This window comes from Echeneis naucrates, chromosome 2 (genome assembly GCF_900963305.1).
Source record: "Echeneis naucrates chromosome 2, fEcheNa1.1, whole genome shotgun sequence".
In the NCBI taxonomy this organism is placed as follows: domain Eukaryota; kingdom Metazoa; phylum Chordata; class Actinopteri; order Carangiformes; family Echeneidae; genus Echeneis; species Echeneis naucrates.
The window spans coordinates 7787107-7806883 of NC_042512.1; the positions used below are offsets into that span (position 1 = coordinate 7787107).

Here is a 19777-nt window from a genome sequence, read left to right on the forward strand (position 1 = left end):
TCTTAAAATTTTCAAATGAAAAGTCTCCATCTGATGTTCTTTTAATTTAGACTCCATGCAGGCTGTTCATGATTACTTTGTTTGTGTGTGGCTGTTTTGAATGTATGATCTTTGTTGTTCATGAAGAAAGGCTTTAATAAAGATCAGAATGAAAAGGAACATTTCCTCCAGTTTGTCACGCCCCACCTGTCATGTCTCTGTTCCCAACCAGTGGGGTGGAGCCCACACTTTAAGAACGGCGGCCCTATAAGCATCCAACAGCATCACTGAGTCAGGAGCAGCACAGTGACAACTGTACACATTCATGGAGAAAGTGATAAATGACATTCTCCATCTATTTGAGTCAGTGAGGAAACATGAAGAGAAGAAGCTGCTCGTTCTCCTTCAACAGTTTGATCTGAGGAAAAGTCACTTCCTCTTTTCAGGAATCAACTTCCATCATCTGTCCACTAGATGGAGATAACTGAGCATCAAAGTGTGAACTATAATACCAGTGAATTAAACAAAGATCGTCCCTGGGTGGGCTCGAACCACCATCCTTTCTGTTAACAGCCGAACGTGCTGACCGATTGCGCCACAGAGACATGATGACAACTTCCCAGCAGTGCCTCTTTATTGAAGTTTGAGGTTGCTGAGATAAACTCGTGTAACTTCTTCTGCAGGAGTTTAGTCAGTAATTTGGTTGAGTGACGAAGCAGGATAATATGGAGCAGTAATTTCAGTGTTAGAGAGCAGAACTATTTCTTGTGCTTCATTATAAATGCTGGAGATACCGAGGATTGAACCCAGGGCTTCTAAGATACTGCGAGAGGTAAAACACCTGGTATTGATGAACCTCACTATTTACACCCAGCACATTCAGGACATTAATGTGACAGTTTATTTTATGCTAAAGAAAAAATTTAAAAAGGTAAGCTCTGGACACTTTCATATCAGTAAATCCATAAGAATGCATGTCCCAGCTTTCTCACAGGTGACATTATTTCAGTGAAGATGTATGTATGGATGTATTCCCCCTGAATCCTGCGATTCACAGCTTCCACCAAATGGAGCCAAATAAGACACAAAAATAATTGTGATGTGAGTCTGAAGAGCTGCTGCCTTTGATACATCACCTGATGATGTCACCTGATGATGTCACAATACTCACAGAATGAAACTCCTCCTTTGAAGCTGCTTCAAAGAATTTCCAAAATCACATGTGATCCAGATGTAAACACCAAGGCTGCCTCACTGTCACCATTCAGAACAGCGGAGAAGATTATTGATCATTCATTGACTGATTATTAATGATCAGCTCAGAACCAAACAGTATATCTGAAGCACAGGTTCCCTCAAACACCACTCCACTCCACTGGAGCCCGTTACTTGTCCCTCCTAACAACGTGCTTCATTATCAACAATGGAGATGCTGGGGATTGAACCAGGGGCCTCACACATGCAAAGCATGCACTCTCCCACTAAGCTATATCCCCTGTGTGGTGTGGTAGCTTTAGCAGTTTTAACAGCTTTAGCTAACCAGACAGCTTCTGAGTTCCTGTGACAGCTAAAACACCAATTTCCCTTCTCTGCAGCACAGCATGAGCCACAAAGTTACTGTTGCTTCACTTTACAAACAAACCTGACAAACCTGGAGAGGAAGCGTGTGTTTGGGGACATCTGGAGAGAATTGGACCTGGTAGACCTCCAAACCTACCTGGGTCTGAAAAGGCAAATTTTGAGCCTCTGTGCGATCTAATCAGGAAATCTTTGCGTACTCACGTTGATGGGCTAATTTTTCAGCAAATTTTTTGGCAAACTTTTGAGCTTTTGTGGTTGCCTGAACACTCTGGCTTTATGTTGCTTCCCTTTGGATGGATGCAGACAAAGTTCCATGACTGTGAATAATGTAGAGAAAAGACTAACCTTCCTCTGGCAAAAGTTAAACTGCAATGGCCGGGAATCGAACCCGGGTCAATTGTTTGAAAGAGGAGGCAGAATATTGGAAATGTAGGTCAAAACAAGCAGGTCATAAAAAGTCATTTGGCAAGAGTTATGGGGTACTTCGGGTGAGGTCAACTCTGACTGAGAGCGAAGCACTGCTGGGCTCTGCTGTGAAAAGCGGTTTCATTTCCATTTGCTCAACACAGCAACAACCACTGTGTCCTGTCCAGAAACTGCAAGCAAAAGCTCTAAGTGATGAGCAAGAGCTCCACTGAGAATCGCTGGTGAACACATGGCACCAGGATCCACTGTGGAAGAACGCCAGCTGCATTCCTCATGGCTCCTGTAGTTGTTGTGGCTGAGTGGTTAATGCGATGGACTCGAAACCTTCAAAAATGAGTGTTTGCTTTTCTCTCACAGGTGGGAGGATGCATCTCTGCCTCCCCTGCCATGAGACTTCTCCTCAGCACAGCATGAGCCACAAAACTACCATTGCTCTAGCTTTTGTTGCCAAGATACTGCAACTAACAACCAGACAGTAAACCTCACACACCAACGAGCCACATGGAGCTTGCTAAGACAGTAATGTTTAAGGTGGAGTCAGAGACAAACATAACAAGAGTGCAGGGAGCTCAAGTCTCCTCCATTTAAACTCAAATCTCTGAAAAACTTGTCACATGTCCAAACAAATTCCACACCGACACAGAAGTGGTTTCAGAGACAAACACAAAAAAAGTAAACATTAACAGCCTGTATGGCGTCTCAATGAAAAAAACGTCAGATGGAGACTAAAAGTCATCAAATTCAGAAAAAGTCTCACTGTATGAAAAGTGTGGTGTGTAACATTTTGAATGCCATTAAAGTCTTCTTGCACATTTACCATGGGGAGTAAGGCACTGCTGGGATTTGAACCCAGGATCTCCTGTTTACGAGACAGGCGCTTTGACCAGCTAAGCCACAGCACCACTCTGAAGGAGATGCATAGGCAGAGGAGCTGTTAATGGAAGTGTAATGTGTATACTGCAGGTGGCATTTTCTGTAAAGTGGTTTGTTTGAATGGGATGTTTGCGTGGGATCGAACCCCACTCCTGACAACTTTTTGTGGATGAAAAATCTGCATAAAATGGGAATGTGATTGCTTGACAATCAAGGGTTAGGACTGAAAACTCTAAAGCCTGAGGCTCCCTGTGGTAGAAATGGACAGCAGTTGTTGGACTAAATATAACTTGATTTGTTTTAAAGCGACCTTTTCTCAAAGACAGACAAGCTCTTGCAGCTAATGGCTCGTTGGTCTAGGGGTATGATTCTCACTTTGGGTGCGAGAGGTCCCGGGTTCAAATCCTGGACGAGCCCTAAGTGTTAAGTTGCTAATATCATTGCCTGACCATCATAACTCTTTCCAAAGTTTATCTCATGTTAAAAAAGGGCAATCACAAAGTTCCCATCTAAACACAGCAACAAACACTAAACTGCTGTTTCTCTAGTCCAGAGACTGCAAGCAAAAGCTGTAATACAGCAAGTGAGGCAGTGCAATGATTGCCTTTTGAGCTTCATTAACAGTGAACACTCTATGGTGGAGTTCAGGAGAAAAAATGGGAGGAGTCTGTGATCTCTGTGATGTCATTAAAACCTTTGTGACATCACAGAATCAGCATCTCCTTTGCTGGACAAGCCCAGCTGTTGCCTTGCAGTCGTCAGGAGAGCTAATCCTTATGATATGGAGCTGTGTGAGGTTGGCTGGTTGTGTTATTTGTAGTGTCTTGTAAAGTGAAGCAACAGTAACTTTGTGGCTCATCCTGTGCTGCGGAGAAGGGAAATTGGTGTTTTAGCTGTCGCAGGAGCTCAGAAGCTGTCTGTAAACAGGTTAATTTCAATGTTGTTGAGAGATGTGAATTTGAAGCCTTCACGGTGAACAGATCATCCAGCATTAAGGGGAACATCCAGCTGAAATAGCTCAGTATTTGGGGACAAATGTATTTAGGTCAACCTTTGACTGCCCAAACTTAAAAGACAAAAATTCCTATCACACCTGCATACGTGTGGGGTTCCATGGTGTAATGTTAGCACTCTGAAGTCTGAATCCAGCGATCCGAGTTCAAATTAAACCTGAATCTTTCCAGTGAAGAAGTCTTTTGACGTAGAAATATTGCTACTCCGTCCAAGTATAAAGAATGACACAACAGGTATCATCTCACTATTTTCCAGTTTAAATGCACAACAGCAGCATCCAGCTTCTCTGTCAGAGTTGTGAAGTTCTGTCTCTGCATCAACACCATGAACCACAAAATTATCATTGCAATCTCTGGACAAGAGAAACAGTAATTTTGTGGTTGTTGCTGATCCACTGACCTCCTTGACCTCCTTCATTTTGTAACCTCTGCCATGAATCAATACAAAAAAACCAAAGACTTCCTGTGTTTAGTTCACTTGTTGCTGTATCTCCAAAGAGCTAAAGTCTTGTGGAGAATGTGGGCATCGATCCCACTACCTCTCACATGCTAAGCGAGCGCTCTACCATTTGAGCTAATTCCCCTGCCATGCTAGCATGCAAGCTAAGCTTTGAGAAAAGGCCGCTTTAACAACATCAACAGGTTTCAAAGCTTTTTCGAGAGAGTTCAAAATAATTCAATTTTTCAATCATCTGTATTTTTCAGTAAAAACACTGCGCCGCGGCGGTGAGAGCGCCGAATCCTAGCCACTACACCACCAGGGAGCGTGTAGGCAAGATACCTTTGTCCCAAAACCTTACAGCAGTAGAAGTGAAAGAAAATCTGTCATTTCACACAGTGAAGGTTCCAATGTGAAACCTTAACCTGTAGACAACCTGTTTTGTCCACTCCACACATGTGAGCAAGTGCAAACTCTGAGCCTCCATGTGATCTTATCAGATCGTGGTCATTGTGTATTGGAATGACTGGACTCACTTTGATGGGCAAATTTTTCAGCTTCTGTCGTCAGAATGGCTGAGCGTTCTAAGGCGCTGCGTTCAGGTCGCAGTCTCCTCTGGAGACTCCAGGACAAGTATCAAACATGACGAGGAGGCTGAGTGATTAAGGCGATGGACGGCTAATCCGATGTGCTCTGCACACATGGGTTCGAATTCCATCCTTGTCGGTGGTTGCGTTAGTCTTTCCATGTTGCAACAACAACATACAGTACATATAAATGTTACTGAGTGTTATTTTCCCATTTGTTTTTACTTCTTCTACGATACAGATACAGACGGTTTCAGAGAACAACTGCAGAGATGACCCTTTCAAACCCACGCCTCCAGAGGAGACTGCAACCTGAGCGCCAGCTGCAGAAGGATTGTCCGGGGAAGTGTTGGAGAAATGTTCGAGGCCACAATCACGTACACAAAGTCTGAAATTCGTCAGACAATCAGCGTCATGGATTCTTCCCCCAGCGCCAACATTTCCAACATTTGACCAATCACGGAAGCCTGTTGATAGTGCAACACTCTGATCTCTCAATTATCCACTCAGCTTGGAGCAATTTATCCTGTGTAGTCATCCTACCAAATTACCAAAGTGAACACAAGTGTACATGGGATGACAAAACAGCAGCCATTGAAGTCCACTTAAAGGCAAACTCCTAATGTTTTGGCCTCTTTTTTTAACTCACGTCAAAACATCATAATGAAGTTATGTCAAGTACATATAGAGCAGGTCTAGACCAAACTCTTATTAAAATTATTTTGAGAGCCGTGAAGAGGAGGGGTTCCAGGTCAGTATCTGGAGGATTTTGCAGATGATGTGCTCCTTTCAGCACCATCAGCCTGAGAACAACAGCACTCATTGGATCGGTTCACAGCTGAGTGTGAAGCAGCAGTGGAGCAGTGGAAGAGTGCTGGGCCCAAAACCCACCTCTGCTGAGGCACTGATGCAAATAACAAACTACATTCTACATTGATCAACTTGCTGATCACTGCCACTACATGTTGATGTTACAGCAGTTGCACTGCCCCTTTCCTCCACTTTGGTTTCACCAGAGCCATTAAATATGGTGTAACCTGTAATACATAACCTCCCAACCACGAAGGGACTCAAACCCTCAGTCTTCTGATCCGAAGTCAGACGCCTTGTCCATTAGGCCACGTGGTCACTGGGCCACAGTCTCATTGTCAGAATCAGTCAGTTCTTTCTCTTGGCATGATAACACTGTGAGAGATGTGCATTTGAAGCCTTCACTGTGGGACTTTGGAGAAGTGGATGGTGAACAGAACATCCTGCATTAGTGGGCTCTGCCAGCTGAAATAGCTCAGTTGGGAGAGCGTTAGACTGAAGATCTAAAGGTCCCTGGTTCAATCCCGGGTTTCGGCATTGGAGGTTGTACCTGAGTGAGGTTCAAGCTCAGGTTTCTTTGACCTACATTTCCAATTTTCTCCCTCCTCTTTCAACCACACCATGAAATATTGTGAGGTTGGATGTGTCACGCTGACTGGTTGTGTGTCCAAAAGGCTGTCACACACCACGTAATATCTGTCTTTCCTGCTCCTGAGTTAGTATAGTGAACAGTGTCTGTGCCTGTCACGCAGAAGACTGGCATTTCATCAGTGAAATGCTCACCTCCCAGGTGCGAGGCCTGGGTTCAATTCCTGGCCAATGCAACATAAAACTTTACCATCATCTAACCAACCCACATCAGCTGGGTCACAGCACAGCACAGAGGATTTTCAACCCACGGATCCAGAAGAGACTGAAGCGCAGCCAGGTATGAGCAGAGTGGCGCAGCGGAAGCGTGCTGGGCCCATAACCCAGAGGTCAATGGATCGAAACCATCCTCTGCTATTTATACACACTAAAGATTCCTTTACTGTCCCACCAGGAGTGATAACTTAAACTGGAAAATGTCAGCAGTTTTTCAGCAGCACTGATTAACAGGAAAACATGGAGAATGTCATTTCTCGCTTTCCCCAGTTATGTGTACTGTTCTGCTCCTGACTTATATGTATTATGTATTATGTATTCCATCAGCATTTTGTTGGGGCAGGTGGTGCTTAAACACTGACCCTTGTCCAAAGTGGGAAATGACGGAGAAAGTCCAACAATCTATGAGGGGAGAAAAATTCATGGCACCCAGAGTGAGAAGCAAACTCCAAAACTAAGGAGCACAAATGCACATTGCATTTATCATACAAGACAAAAACACTTTTTTTTGGTTATTTATGCACTCAAAAGTTTTACCTGTCGCAGGATCTCAGAAGCTAAAGCTGCTGCACCATGCAGGGGATGTAGCTCAGTGATCAAGATGGATCCAGTCAACTGCTGGTAGAGACGATGGAACAGACGATAAACTGACAACAGGACATTAAAATCAGCCACACTCAGAGACCACGTGGCCTAAAGGACAAGTCGTCTTAACTTTGTGGTTGGTCAGAGGTGTATTACAGGTGAAGGGAATAAACAATTTGAAATTTACTAAATATCTTTTTATCTCTCATTTCGGCTTTAACTTAAGAAGCAATGCCTGGTATAAAAGGCGTTCATGGAGAAGACATAGAATCTGTGATGTGTTACACTCAGTGACTTTAACTCCATAATTAAAAAACAAAGCTCAGGGATTGTCTTTGAAAAGACCCACAGTAGCTGCTTAAACCCGGGATTGAAACAGGGACCTTTAAATCTTCAATCTAATGCTCCCCCAAATGAGCTATTTCAGCACAGCACACAGTAGAAATGACTTCTCATTATTGCTTCCATGACCTGGAAGTGGAACTAAAGGTGTGTCCCTATCACCGGCCTTGATAATGATAACTGAGCACCAGTGAGTGCTCTCCTCCTCTTAGATGAGTCCTAAAACAGCACTCAGCTGTGTCTCTCCCCAAATGGAAAACTTGGTCCATAAAAGGAAGTAAACGTTGTTGGCAGGATTCAAACCTGTGCGGGGAAACCCCAATGGATTTCTAGCCCATCGTCTTAACCGCTCCGCTACAAATTGTAATTAGCTCAAATGGTAGAGCGCTCACTTAGCATGTGAGAGGTAGTGGGATCGATGCCCACATTCTCCACAAGACTTTAGTTCTTTGGAGATACAGCAACAAGTGAACTAAACACAGCAGATCTTTGTTTTTTTTTTGTATGGATTCATGGAGGTCAAGGAGGTCAGTGGATCAGCAACAACCACAAAATTACTGTTTCTCTTGTCCAGAGATTGCAATGATAATTTTGTGGTTCAGGATGGAATTTGGATGGGTAAACCCATCTAAGGCGTGGTCTAAGGCGCCAGACTTAAGTTACGCTACTTCCTGTGAAGCGGGGAATTCTGGTCTCTGAATAGAGGCGTGGGTTCGAACCCCACTCCTGACAACTTTTTGTGGATGAAGTTGTTGGACTAAAGATAACTCAGCTTTTACTGAATCATCTGTACAGGCTGACTGAGTACAGCTGAGTTAGATGTAGCAAACTTAAGTTTAACAGTTTAATGTGCAAAAAGAGAAAAGACAATTGTAGAGTTCTTACCTGAGCTCCGGTGAATATTTGCTTACTTACCAAACTTTGGTAAGTCCTGATGGTCAGGCACTGATATTGGCGACATAGCTAGCAGCTTCAAAGGAAGCTTGAGCTACCACTGAACTACATCCCCTGCATGCTGGATTTGATGGCTCTGATGGAATAAACAGTTTCTACACAAGCTGCATGAATGTGACAGCTGCTGCACGTTGAATAGACATGGTTAGCAGAGTCCTCATTGGAAACTTAAGTTTGTTACATATAACTCAGCTACGTTAGACAGACAAGTACTTGCAGCTAATGGCTCGTTGGTCTAGAGGTATGATTCTCGCTTTGGGTGCAAGAGGTCCCATCATGACTCTTACCAAAGTTTGTCTCCTGTTAAAAAAGGGCAATCACCAAATTTTCATCTGCTTAACACAGCTACAAACACTAAACAACTGTTTCTCTAGTCCAGAGACTGCAACCAAAAGCTGTATGGCAGAACCAACATTGCCTTTTGAGCTTCATTAACAGAGTGCACTCTATGGTGGAGGTCATGAGAAAAAGTGGGAGGAGTCTTTGATCTCTGTGATGTCATTAGAACCTTTGTGACATCACAGAATCAGCATCTCCTTTGATGGTTACTGATGGAACAGGAAAAGGTCAGATCCTGATATAATCTTGTGAATCCACAAGTATGCCTTTCTTTGTTTGTGTACCAACAGCCTGAGCTCTGGTTCTGACTTTGTTTTGATGAACCTCATTATTTACACACAGCACATTCAGGACATTAATGTGACAGTTTATTATATGCTAAAGAAAATCCTTTGCCACAAAACAAGTCAAGAGCTCTCTGTTAGTAGAAACTGTTTGTAAATGACATTTGGCCTCTCATCCAAGTGGTGTCATCAGACAGATTGGTGGTTCAACTGTCACAGTATCTTAGAAGGATGTCCCATCATGAGACATAAGTTTTTACTGGAAAATGTCAGGAGTTTTTCAGCAGCACTGATTTACAGGAAAACATGGAGAATGTCATTTATCACTTTCTCCAGTAATGTGTACAGTTGTCACTGTGCTGCTCCTGACTCAGTGATGCTGTTGGATGCTTATAGGGCCGCCGTTCTTAAAGTGTGGGCTCCACCCCACTGGTGGGGAACAGAGACATGACAGGTGGGGCGTGACAAACTGGAGGAAATGTTCCTTTTCATTCTGATCTTTATTGAATCCTTTCTTTATGGACAACAAATATCTGACATTCTCAGAAAAAAATACCCACACACAAACAAATGAATCATTAACAGCCTGCATGGAGTCTAAATGAAAAGAACATCAGATGGAGAGCAGAAAAAAACTGTAACCTGGGTTCTTCATTATTATTATTAATTTTAAATAGGAGATCAGAACAAAAATGGAACCTGAAACCAAAGTGAGAAAATAATGATTCACATCAGCATGAGCAATTAACAAACTTTCACACAAAGAGACTGCAGTGGTAGTGTGGCCGAGCGGTCCAAGGCGCTGGATTTAGGCTCCCGTCTCTTCAGAGGCGTGGGTTCAAATCCCACCACTGCTAAGCTTTAATCTATGTATTACAATCTTGAATTGTTTATTTAAATCTAAAACTGTTCTGAAACCAAAGTGAGAAAATAATGTGTATTAGTAGCTACTCAGGTTCCTGGTCCACGTGGGTACAGAATGCTCTACAAACACTCACAGACTTCAGAGCAGCTTTGCAGGAGGCTTTCTTGGTTCTCTTTCTGGTTCGATAATGGAGGTGCGTTCACTCGACTGTCTGCTTCAGGAATAGGCTCAGGTAAACCTGAATAACTTTGTTTTGTCTGTAAATTCAGTGTCTGTAAAGTCAGAAACTCAATGCTGCTTGGACACACAACCAATCAGCGTGCTAGCATCCAAAATGAGGTTTAGTTTGGTTTAAACTCACACTATCTCAAAGTAAATTTGTGCTGTACAAAGGAGAGGGAAGTCTTAGGGATGGATTTCTGAATTCAAGATTTCAAAATGGTCAGTGACAGGAAGGGTATCATCAGCATGGCAGAAAATGTGTTTACTAACGTTATATTAAAAACCAGAAAAAACACCCATTTAAAATCAATACGATACCAAATATGACCAGAATTATAAGATAACATTTATAGAACTGGTCTACAGACCAGGAGGAGGATGAAACCGTTCTATCTATTCAGCTACAGTCGGTCTGTTACAGTAGATACACACCCACAACAACACTCACACACATTGTTTAACACATTCTAAGAACAACTCATGGACAGCGGTTGGCCTGTCCATGACCCTGGTAACTGGCCAGTTATATTCGGTTTACGCCAAGCTCGTGGGTTCAAGCCCCATACTGGCCACATGAAACCTCTCAAAATTTGATTTCTTCCTCTCTGTCTGTATGAAACCCCATAGACTTCAATACACTCTGACTTCATTTTCCAACCAGTGGAGCCCTGGTGGTTATTAGATAGACTGCAGGTGGAAGAGAGAGAAAGTGGATGTGGTGGTTAGAAATTACACAAAACTCCAGAGGACACTGTGACCTGAATCCAGCGAGCAGAGTGGCGCAGCAGAAGCGTGCTGGGCCCATAACCCAGAGGTCGATGGATCGAAACCATCCTCTGCTATTTATACACACTACATGAGATTTTCAGCATCACTGATTAACAGGAAAACTTCGAGAACTCTGTCTGTCATATCTATAATATTGATCATTGTGACCTACAGCTGATGAAAACCCAGAAGTACTTTTTTTTCTACAACATCTGACTTTAGCAACAAGGAGCTGCTGGGAGACATGAAGACTGTGCAGTTCATTGACTGGTCAGAGAGAGTGCTGTGTCCTTTTATATACTTGTGGATTCACAAGATTATATCAGGATCTGACCTTTTCCTGTTCCATCAGTAACCATCAAAGGAGATGCTGATTCTGTGATGTCACAAAGGTTCTAATGACATCAAAGAGATCAAAGACTCCTCCCACTTTTTCTCATGACCTCCACCATAGAGTGCTGACTGCTGCAATAATGCTGCCTTTAATACAAGTTTAGGAACATTTGATGAAAGAATACATTTTGATGATGATGAGATGATCAGTGCTGCTTGAAAAACTCCTGACATTTTCCAGCTGAAGTTATGTCTCATAATGTAAAGGAACATTCAGTGTGTGCTCATGTTTATCTTTCTGCGTTCTCCCCCTTGATGTGTGGGTTCAAATCCCACCTCTGACAGAAGCTGCTTTTCCTTTCACCTCTACTGCTGTAATATGTATTTTGGGGACAAATGTATTTTATATTTTGTGCTCTCCATGTATGAGTCCTTTCTATCCACAACATCTAACATTAGGAGCAAGGCACTGCTGGGATTTGAACCCAGGATCTCATTATTTACACACAGCACATTCAGGACATTAATGTGACAGTTTATTATATGCTAAAGAAAATCCTTTGTTCCATTCCATTTGTCACAGTGGACTTGGCTCATCATATTTTGTTGACTAACTGGTATTGGAATTGTAAGCTCCTTATTTAATCTTAATGACCTGACAACAACTTTGAAAGCAGATACAACACATCCAGATAACTTTTGAATTAAACTTCAACAGGTTTGATTGATATATGGACCTGAAGTCAGACGTTTAGGATTACTCTACCTAGAATAGCAGGCTGCAACATGGACAGCTGAACACAGAAGACAATGAGATGTGAACCCACACACAGGATACAGTAGATTATCAGTCCATCACCTTAAACACTCTGCCACCTCAGCATGCAGCGACCTGGACTGTGTGTGAATAGACGGATAGTTAACTGCTCACATTAATGTATCTATCAGCAATGAAGGAGAGAGTCGTCGGCCACCTCGTCATGTTTGTTGTCAATTTGTTGTCTGAATGTTAGACTGAGCAGCAGTTCTGCTTTGAGTGGCCTTTTGTTTTGATGAACGTCTACCACTGATCTACATCCTCTTTGGACCTTTACCTAACCACAGAGGTCGGTGAGCTGTTGCAGCAGGTGAAGAGAGAAACTGTCTGATGAATCCTTCTCTCTGCTCTGAGTTGGTAGGTGAGCATCTGTTTTGGGTGTTATTCTTAATCACTATCACACTGAATCAGATGGCAGAGGTTCCACTGAGATTTGAACTCAGATGACTGGATTCAAAGTCCACAGTGCTCACCATAAGATCATAAGATTTGTGTTTTATCTGTCACAGAACATCCAGCAGAAATGGAGCCATCCAGCCGAAATAGCTCAGTTGGGAGAGCGTTAGACTGAAGATCTAAAGGTCCCTGGTTCAATCCCGGGTTTCGGCATCAAAGGTGGTACCTGAGTGAGGTTCAAGCTCAGGTTTTTTTTTTTACCTACATTTCCAATATTCTCCCTCCTCTTTCAACCACAGCATGAAATATTGTGAGGGTGGATGCGTCACGCTGACTGGTTGTGTGTCCAAAAGGCTGTCAAAGACGTGTGGAAGATCGCAGGATTTTTTCAGATGTTTTAATGTAGGACTCTACAGCCATTTTCCAATCATTAAAATCAAAATGTATTCTTTAATTAAATGTTCCTAAACTTCTATTAAAGGCAGCATTATTGCAGCAGTCAGCACTCTATGGTGGAGGTCATGAGAAAAAAGTGGGAGGAGGCTTTGATCTCTGTGATGTCATTAGAACCTTTGTGACATCACAGAATCAGCATCTCCTTTGATGGTTACTGATGGAACAGGAAAAGGTCAGATCCTGATATAATCTTGTGAATCCACAAGTATGCCTTTCTTTGTTTGTGTACCAACAGCCTGAGCTCTGGTTCTGACTTTGTTTTGATGAACCTCATTATTTACACACAGCACATTCAGGACATTAATGTGACAGTTTATTATATGATAAAGAAACCTTGTTCAGACTCATGATGGTCAGCCACGTATGTTGGGGGTATTTTCAGATCCAAAATACATCCCTGTACATCAGAGTGGTTCTGTGGCTTAGTTGGTCAAAGAGCCTGTCTAGTAAACAGGAGATCCTGGGTTCAGTGTCTCATTGATAAAGTTTAAGGTTGTTGAGTTAAATTCATATAAGTTTCATTAAAAGGACACAGCACTCTCTCTGACCAGTCACTTAACTGCACAGTCTTCATGTCTCCCAGCAGTTCCTTGTTGCTAAAGTCAGATGTTGTAGAAAAAAAAGTACTTCTGGGTTTTCATCAGCTGTAGGTCACAATGATCAATATTATAGATATGACAGACAGAGTTCTCGATGTTTTCCTGTTAATCAGTGCTGCTGAAAATCTCATGTAGTGTGTATAAATAGCAGAGGATGGTTTCGATCCATCGACCTCTGAGTTATGGGCCCAGCACGTTCATCGTTGGCACCATTGGCATGAGATCTACAGGATCTCAAGTTAAATTGTAGACACACAGTTAAACTGCAATGGCCGGGAATCGAACCCGGGTCAACTGCTTGGAAGGCAGCTATGCTCACCACTATACCACCATTGCATGCAAAATGGTGAGCATCCACTCCGAATGGACGCGAAATGGTACCGTTTATTTGCGCTGTAAAAATTCTTATTTGTGCTGCTACGGTTTTATCGATGTTAGACATTTTAATTTCTGGTGATGAAGTCACTCAGCCCCCCATGTTCTCCAAATGGACCCAAAGTGCAGTTGTCACCAAATTTATCAAACAGTAATGTCAGATGTCAGTAATGTAAGATGTTCAATCTTAAATAATTACATAGCCTATCGTAGCTCAAAGCTTTTGATCCAGTGAGACATTTATAAGCAGTTAGTTCCATTAGGCCACTGGGACAGATATTTAATATCTCCAAGAAGCGAGAATAGGTTCGGAAGGATACTAAATGTTGTAGTGTATGATCAATGCTCAGAAAACGTTTGACTACATTTTAAATGCCATAAATGTCCTGCTGTCAATGGCTCTTTGGTCTAGGGGTATGATTCTCGCTTCGGGTGCGAGAGGTCTGACTGGAACTTTTCCTGTTGCAGCCTGCTATTCCTGCTAGAATTATCCTAAATATCTGCCTTTAAGGACATCGTGAACTAGCAGACAATTGGTCACCTGCCAAGATAAAAATATATATAATCACGCTGTGCACGTGCAAATGAAGATCATTATATGCATCATAATCATGGACCAGCAAAGATGGTGACAGATAGAACATCATGTTATGTCAGCACCACAAAAGTAGTACAAAGAAGTACAAAGATGTACAGAGGATCTGAAAATATTGCAATATAAGTGGCTGACCATCATGACTCCTACCAAAGTTTGTCTCCTGTGAAAAGCATTCAATCACCAAGATCCCTTCTCCTCAGCACAGCATGAGCCACAAAACTACCATTGCTCTTGCTTCAGTTGCCAAGATACTGCAACTAACAACCAGACAGCAAACCTCACACAGCTTCATAGTGGAACAGTTAGCACCCTTATTGGCTGAAAGGCAACAGATGGGCTCGTCCGGGATTTGAACCCAGGACCTCTCGCACCCTAAGCGAGAATCATACCCCTAGACCAACGAGCCATGCTGCCTGTGGAGTTCATGACAAAAAAGTGGGAGGAGTCTTTCATCCCTTTGATGTCATTAGAACCTTTGTGACATCACACCCGAAGCGAGAATCATACCCCTAGACCAACGAGCCATTAACTGCAACGACTTGAAGGTCCTGGATCTGATGGAGCCAAAGGGAGCACACAGGCTTTAGTGTTTTAAGTCCTAACTTTATTATGAAACAGTCAAATTCCCATTTTATGTGCCTTTTCAACATTGCATAGTGCATGAATGAGTGCAACATTGAATTGTTTAATTAAACCTAAAACTGATGTTAGACTGAAGATCTAAAGGTCCCTGGTTTGATCCCGGGTTTCAGCATCAGAGGTGGACCTTGTTTTGACCTACATTTCCAATATTCTGCCTCGTCTTTCAACCACAACCACATGAAATATTGTGAGGTTGAATGCTGCACGCTGACTGGTTGTGTGTCCAAATGGCTTCAAAGACATCTTTCTGCCATTCACTCCTCCAAACCTTTGGACACAGCTTTGAGCTTTCTCACAGGTGACACAGGTGTCATTATTTCAGTGAAGATGTATGTGATATGGTGACCAAGGAACTGTATTCAGGCTCCAGTCTCTTTATGCAGGTCATCTCTCTCTCTGCCATTTACTAATATATATATATTATATTAGTATATTAGTACCAACCAGCACCAACCACTAAAACACTGTTCCTCTTGTCCAGATTCTGCAGGTAAAAGCTGATTCAAAGAAAGGGATTGGCATTCCTCATCTTTTTTGTCCAAATTCCAACCAGGACCAGAACAGAGAAACACAAAGAATTCATCAGTGTCTCTGATTGGAGTGAATCAATAGATTCTGTAATTGAAGTCATCTAACGTCTAAGAAGACATCAATTTAAAACTTTTAAATTTTAATTGAAATTCCAACCAAGGTTTGGAAGGGGGGGCGGGGGGTGAAAATGACAGGAGGGTTAAAGAGCAGTGTTGCAGTGGCAAAAACAAGCAGAACTGTCACAGAACATCCAGCAGAAATGGAGCCATCCAGCCGAAATAGCTCAGTTGGGAGAGCGTTAGACTGAAGATCTAAAGGTCCCTGGTTCAATCCCGGGTTTCGGCATCAAAGGTAGTACCTGAGTGCGATTCAAACTCAGGCTTCTTTTTTAACCTACATTTCTCAATATTCTCCCTCCTCTTTCAACCACACCATGAAATATTGTGAGGGTGGATGCGTCACGCTGACTGCTTGTGTGTCCAAAAGGCTGTCAAAGATGCCGTTTTCTCGTGGAAGATCGCAGAATTTTTCAGATGATGTGGTCCTTTTGGCACCATCAGCCTGAGATCTACAGGGTTCATTGGATCGTCCACAAAAATGGCTGCATGAACATTAGAATGCTGAGATGCTTGGTCGCATCTCCCATATGGTCTAGCGGTCAGGATTCCTGGTTTTCACCCAGGTGGCCTGGGTTCGACGGGTTCGGTATGGGAAACTCCTTTACAACAATGGACCTACCACTAGCAGGCCCCATGTTGGGCAATAAATACTTTCTTGGAAGCCCAACAATGAGTTGGAGAAATCTTCAGTTCACAGTTGAAACATTTATTAAGGTCACAGGTAAAGTAAGGCAGCGCTGGGCTTGAAGTGACAGAGCTCCCCCAGGATCTCTGCCAGAAAGAGCCCTGATATCTGGAAAAGTTTCACATTTATCTTCTTGAGCTGGGTCTGTCCCGAACAGAGGTTGGACTTTCACACAACCAAATGTAACTGTCAGTCAGATGTACAAAGATGTCATTTACAAACAGTTTCTACTAACAGTTAGTTGAGGAATCAGTTGAATGAGGACAGATGTGACTTAAAGCACAACAAAGATCTTTCCCAGAGGGCCCTCAGACAAAGAAGCTGGGTAACAGCACAGACTGTCAGGAGTGGTATTTGAACCCTCAATTCCAGAGGAGACTGTCACCTGATCACAGCACCTTCTACAGCTGCTATCAAAAGGCTTGTTGGGGAAATCCATCCACGGTTTTAATGTAGGACTATTCATCTACCTGTGTCTACCTGAGCTTCATTAACAGTGTGCACTCGATGGTAATTGAGGGATCAGAGTGTTGGAGAGCAGAACTCTTTCCTGTGCTTCAGATACACTGTTTGGTTCTGAGCTGATCATTAATAATCAATCAATGAATGACCAATAATCTTCTCAGCTGCTCTGAATGGTGACAGTGAGGCAGCCTTTGTGTTTACATCTGAATCACATGTGATTTTGGAAAATCTTCAAAGCAGCTTCAAAGGAAGACTTTCATTCTGTGAGTACTGTGACATCATCCACAAAAAAAGAAAGAATTTTTGCGCTGTAAGAAGATACCACCTTTCTTCAAACAGCTCAACCAGCTGAGGATTGAACTCACAACCTCAGCATCACTCTGCAGGTTACTGTCATATAAGAACCGCACACTGGCTGATTGTGCCCCACTTCTACTAACACACGTCACAGGAGCACATCCAGCAGTAGAAGGTTCAGGTTTGAACCAGTTCCAGGGATCTACTTTCCTGTAGCTTACTTCCTATCCAGCAGGACTGACAGCTTCATGTGGGATTCTCACAGAGATGATTCAAACCTGATCACAGTGATCAGTATGGATATACAGTATGTTTGCTGTCAGTGGAGGAAACTCTCAGACAGGACTAATAGTCATGTTTGGGATGTTCCTGGATTTGAGTTGAATGAGTGTAAATTCTCTCTGATTTTAACACACGTTCACACATCCACCTCTATTCAGACATGGAGTTTACATATTGTTTGGAATTCTAATGTGAATGTCACAGACAGCATTTTTTGTCAACACTTGTTATTATTAATGTTAAGACCCAGAAAGCAGCATATTTGATTGATTGTTGTACCAACCTGAAGATGATCAGTGTTTATAGCTCATAACCTGATCACAGATCAATAATCAGCCATTGGAAGACGCTCTGAAACTTTCTTCTGCAGTCAGAACTCATCCACCTTCAGACTGAGTGTGGCCCATTTTAATGTCCTGTTGTCAGTTTAGTGTCTGTTCTTGTCATATTTCATTGCTTCAACATTCATCAGGATGAAGGCAGCATCAAGCAGCAGAGGTCAGTGTTGGCCATGACCTGAGATCAGATCCACCTTCTGTGGAGGAGATCTGAAAAACCTCACTTGTTTCTGTAAAATGGACACAGTTTAGTCCGTTCACCTACACACAGCTGCCCAACCACGAAGGGACTCGAACCCTCAGTCTTCTGATCCGAAGTCAGACGCCTTGTCCATTAGGCCACGTGGTCACTGGGCCATGTTAATGTCCCATTGTCAGTCAGTCAGCACTGTCTGGATACAACAGTGGTCAGGGCTGTATGATGTATGTTTATACTGAAACACTGACAGCTCTCCTCCATCTCACTCTGTTACTTACTCTGGGTTCCAGCCCTCGTAGGCAGCGTGTCAGTCTCATAATCTGACCAACGATCCATGTTGGTCTATGACGTTAACGTGTGTTAAAATCAGAGAGAATTTACACTCATTCAACTCAAATCCAGGAACATCCCAAACATGACTATTAGTCCTGTCTGAGAGTTTCCTCCACTGACAGCAAACATACTGTATATCCATACTGATCACTGTGATCAGGTTTGAATCATCTCTGTGAGAATCCCACAGGAAGCTGTCAGTCCTGCTGGATAGGAAGTCTGAATCATCTGAATCACATGTGATTTTGGAAATTCTTCAAAGCAGCTTCAAAGGAGGATTTTCATTCTGTGAGTACTGTGACATCATCAGGTGATGTATCAAAGGCAGCAGCTCTTCAGACTCACATCACAATAAGTTTTGTGTCTTATTTGGCTCCATTTGGTGGAAGCTGTGAATCGCAGGATTCAGGGGGAATACATCCATCCATACATCTTCACTGAAATAATGACACCTGTGAGACAGCTCAAAGCTGTGTCCGAAGGTTTGGAGGAGTGAATGGCAGAAAGATGTCTTTGAAGCCATTTGGACACACAACCAGTCAGCGGGCAGCATTCAACCTCACAATATTTCATGTGGTTGAAAGACGAGGCAGAATATTGGAAATGTAACTTTGGGTCTAAAAGCTTATCGCCCAACGTGGGGCGCGAGCCCACGACCCTGAGATTAAGAGTCTCATGCTCTCAAGGCAGAGCAGTCTAGACCTGCTCTATATATACTTGACGTAACTTCATGATAATGTTTTGACGTGAGTTTAAAAAAAGAGGCCAAAACATTAGGAGTTTGCCTTTAAGTGGACTTCAATGGCTGCTGTTTTGTCATCACATGTACACTTGTGTTCACTTTGGTAATTTGGTAGGATGACTACACAGGATAAATTGCTCCAAGCTGAGTGGATAGTTGAGAGATCAGGGTGTTGCACAAGATAAGTACTTCCTGTGCTTCATTATCAACGCTGGAGATGACGGGGATTGAACGCAGGGCCTCATACATGCAAAGCATGCAGTCTACCACTGGGCTACATCCCCTGCATGGTGCACAATGCCAGCTGGAAACTAATAACTAAACTGTTACAAAGGAAATGATCTATCTGCAGTCTTTGCTCTGATCATTGTAACTTTGTGTTATTGTTGTATCTGATAAGTTAAGCTGCACTTCTAATGACCACCAGGGGGCAGTTCCACTGGTTGGAAAAAGACTTCAGACTGCATTGAGGTCTATGGAGAGAACAACACCAAGTTCTGAGATGCTGCTTGTGGCCAGTATGGGGATTGAACCCATGACCTTGGCGTTATCAGCACCACACTCTAACCAGCTGAGCTAACCGGCCGGTGTGAAAGCGTTTTGTTGGCTTATTTTTACAAATCTTTAACCAGCTGACAG

At 42.8% G+C, this 19777-nt stretch overlaps 11 non-coding genes across 11 annotated transcripts; 5 read left to right on the top strand and 6 right to left on the bottom strand.

Annotated features, from left to right (window-relative positions):
- Positions 1-2814: 2814 nt before the first annotated feature.
- Positions 2815-2888, bottom strand: trnat-cgu (transfer RNA threonine (anticodon CGU)). The gene has a single exon. It is a non-coding gene; the product is annotated as a tRNA-Thr (tRNA).
- Positions 2889-3204: 316 nt separating this feature from the next.
- On the top strand, positions 3205-3276 carry trnap-ugg (transfer RNA proline (anticodon UGG)). Its single transcript has one exon. It is a non-coding gene; the product is annotated as a tRNA-Pro (tRNA).
- A 1107-nt stretch (positions 3277-4383) lies between these two features.
- On the bottom strand, positions 4384-4456 carry trnaa-agc (transfer RNA alanine (anticodon AGC)). The gene has a single exon. It is a non-coding gene; the product is annotated as a tRNA-Ala (tRNA).
- A 1716-nt stretch (positions 4457-6172) lies between these two features.
- Positions 6173-6245, top strand: trnaf-gaa (transfer RNA phenylalanine (anticodon GAA)). Its single transcript has one exon. It is a non-coding gene; the product is annotated as a tRNA-Phe (tRNA).
- Positions 6246-9851: 3606 nt separating this feature from the next.
- Positions 9852-9933, top strand: trnal-uag (transfer RNA leucine (anticodon UAG)). The gene has a single exon. It is a non-coding gene; the product is annotated as a tRNA-Leu (tRNA).
- A 2684-nt stretch (positions 9934-12617) lies between these two features.
- Positions 12618-12690, top strand: trnaf-gaa (transfer RNA phenylalanine (anticodon GAA)). The gene has a single exon. It is a non-coding gene; the product is annotated as a tRNA-Phe (tRNA).
- Positions 12691-13796: 1106 nt separating this feature from the next.
- trnag-ucc (transfer RNA glycine (anticodon UCC)) lies at positions 13797-13868 on the bottom strand. Its single transcript has one exon. It is a non-coding gene; the product is annotated as a tRNA-Gly (tRNA).
- A 971-nt stretch (positions 13869-14839) lies between these two features.
- Positions 14840-14911, bottom strand: trnap-agg (transfer RNA proline (anticodon AGG)). Its single transcript has one exon. It is a non-coding gene; the product is annotated as a tRNA-Pro (tRNA).
- A 1039-nt stretch (positions 14912-15950) lies between these two features.
- Positions 15951-16023, top strand: trnaf-gaa (transfer RNA phenylalanine (anticodon GAA)). The gene has a single exon. It is a non-coding gene; the product is annotated as a tRNA-Phe (tRNA).
- A 2117-nt stretch (positions 16024-18140) lies between these two features.
- On the bottom strand, positions 18141-18213 carry trnar-ucg (transfer RNA arginine (anticodon UCG)). Its single transcript has one exon. It is a non-coding gene; the product is annotated as a tRNA-Arg (tRNA).
- A 1437-nt stretch (positions 18214-19650) lies between these two features.
- On the bottom strand, positions 19651-19724 carry trnai-gau (transfer RNA isoleucine (anticodon GAU)). The gene has a single exon. It is a non-coding gene; the product is annotated as a tRNA-Ile (tRNA).
- Between the last annotated feature and the right edge of the window lie 53 nt (positions 19725-19777).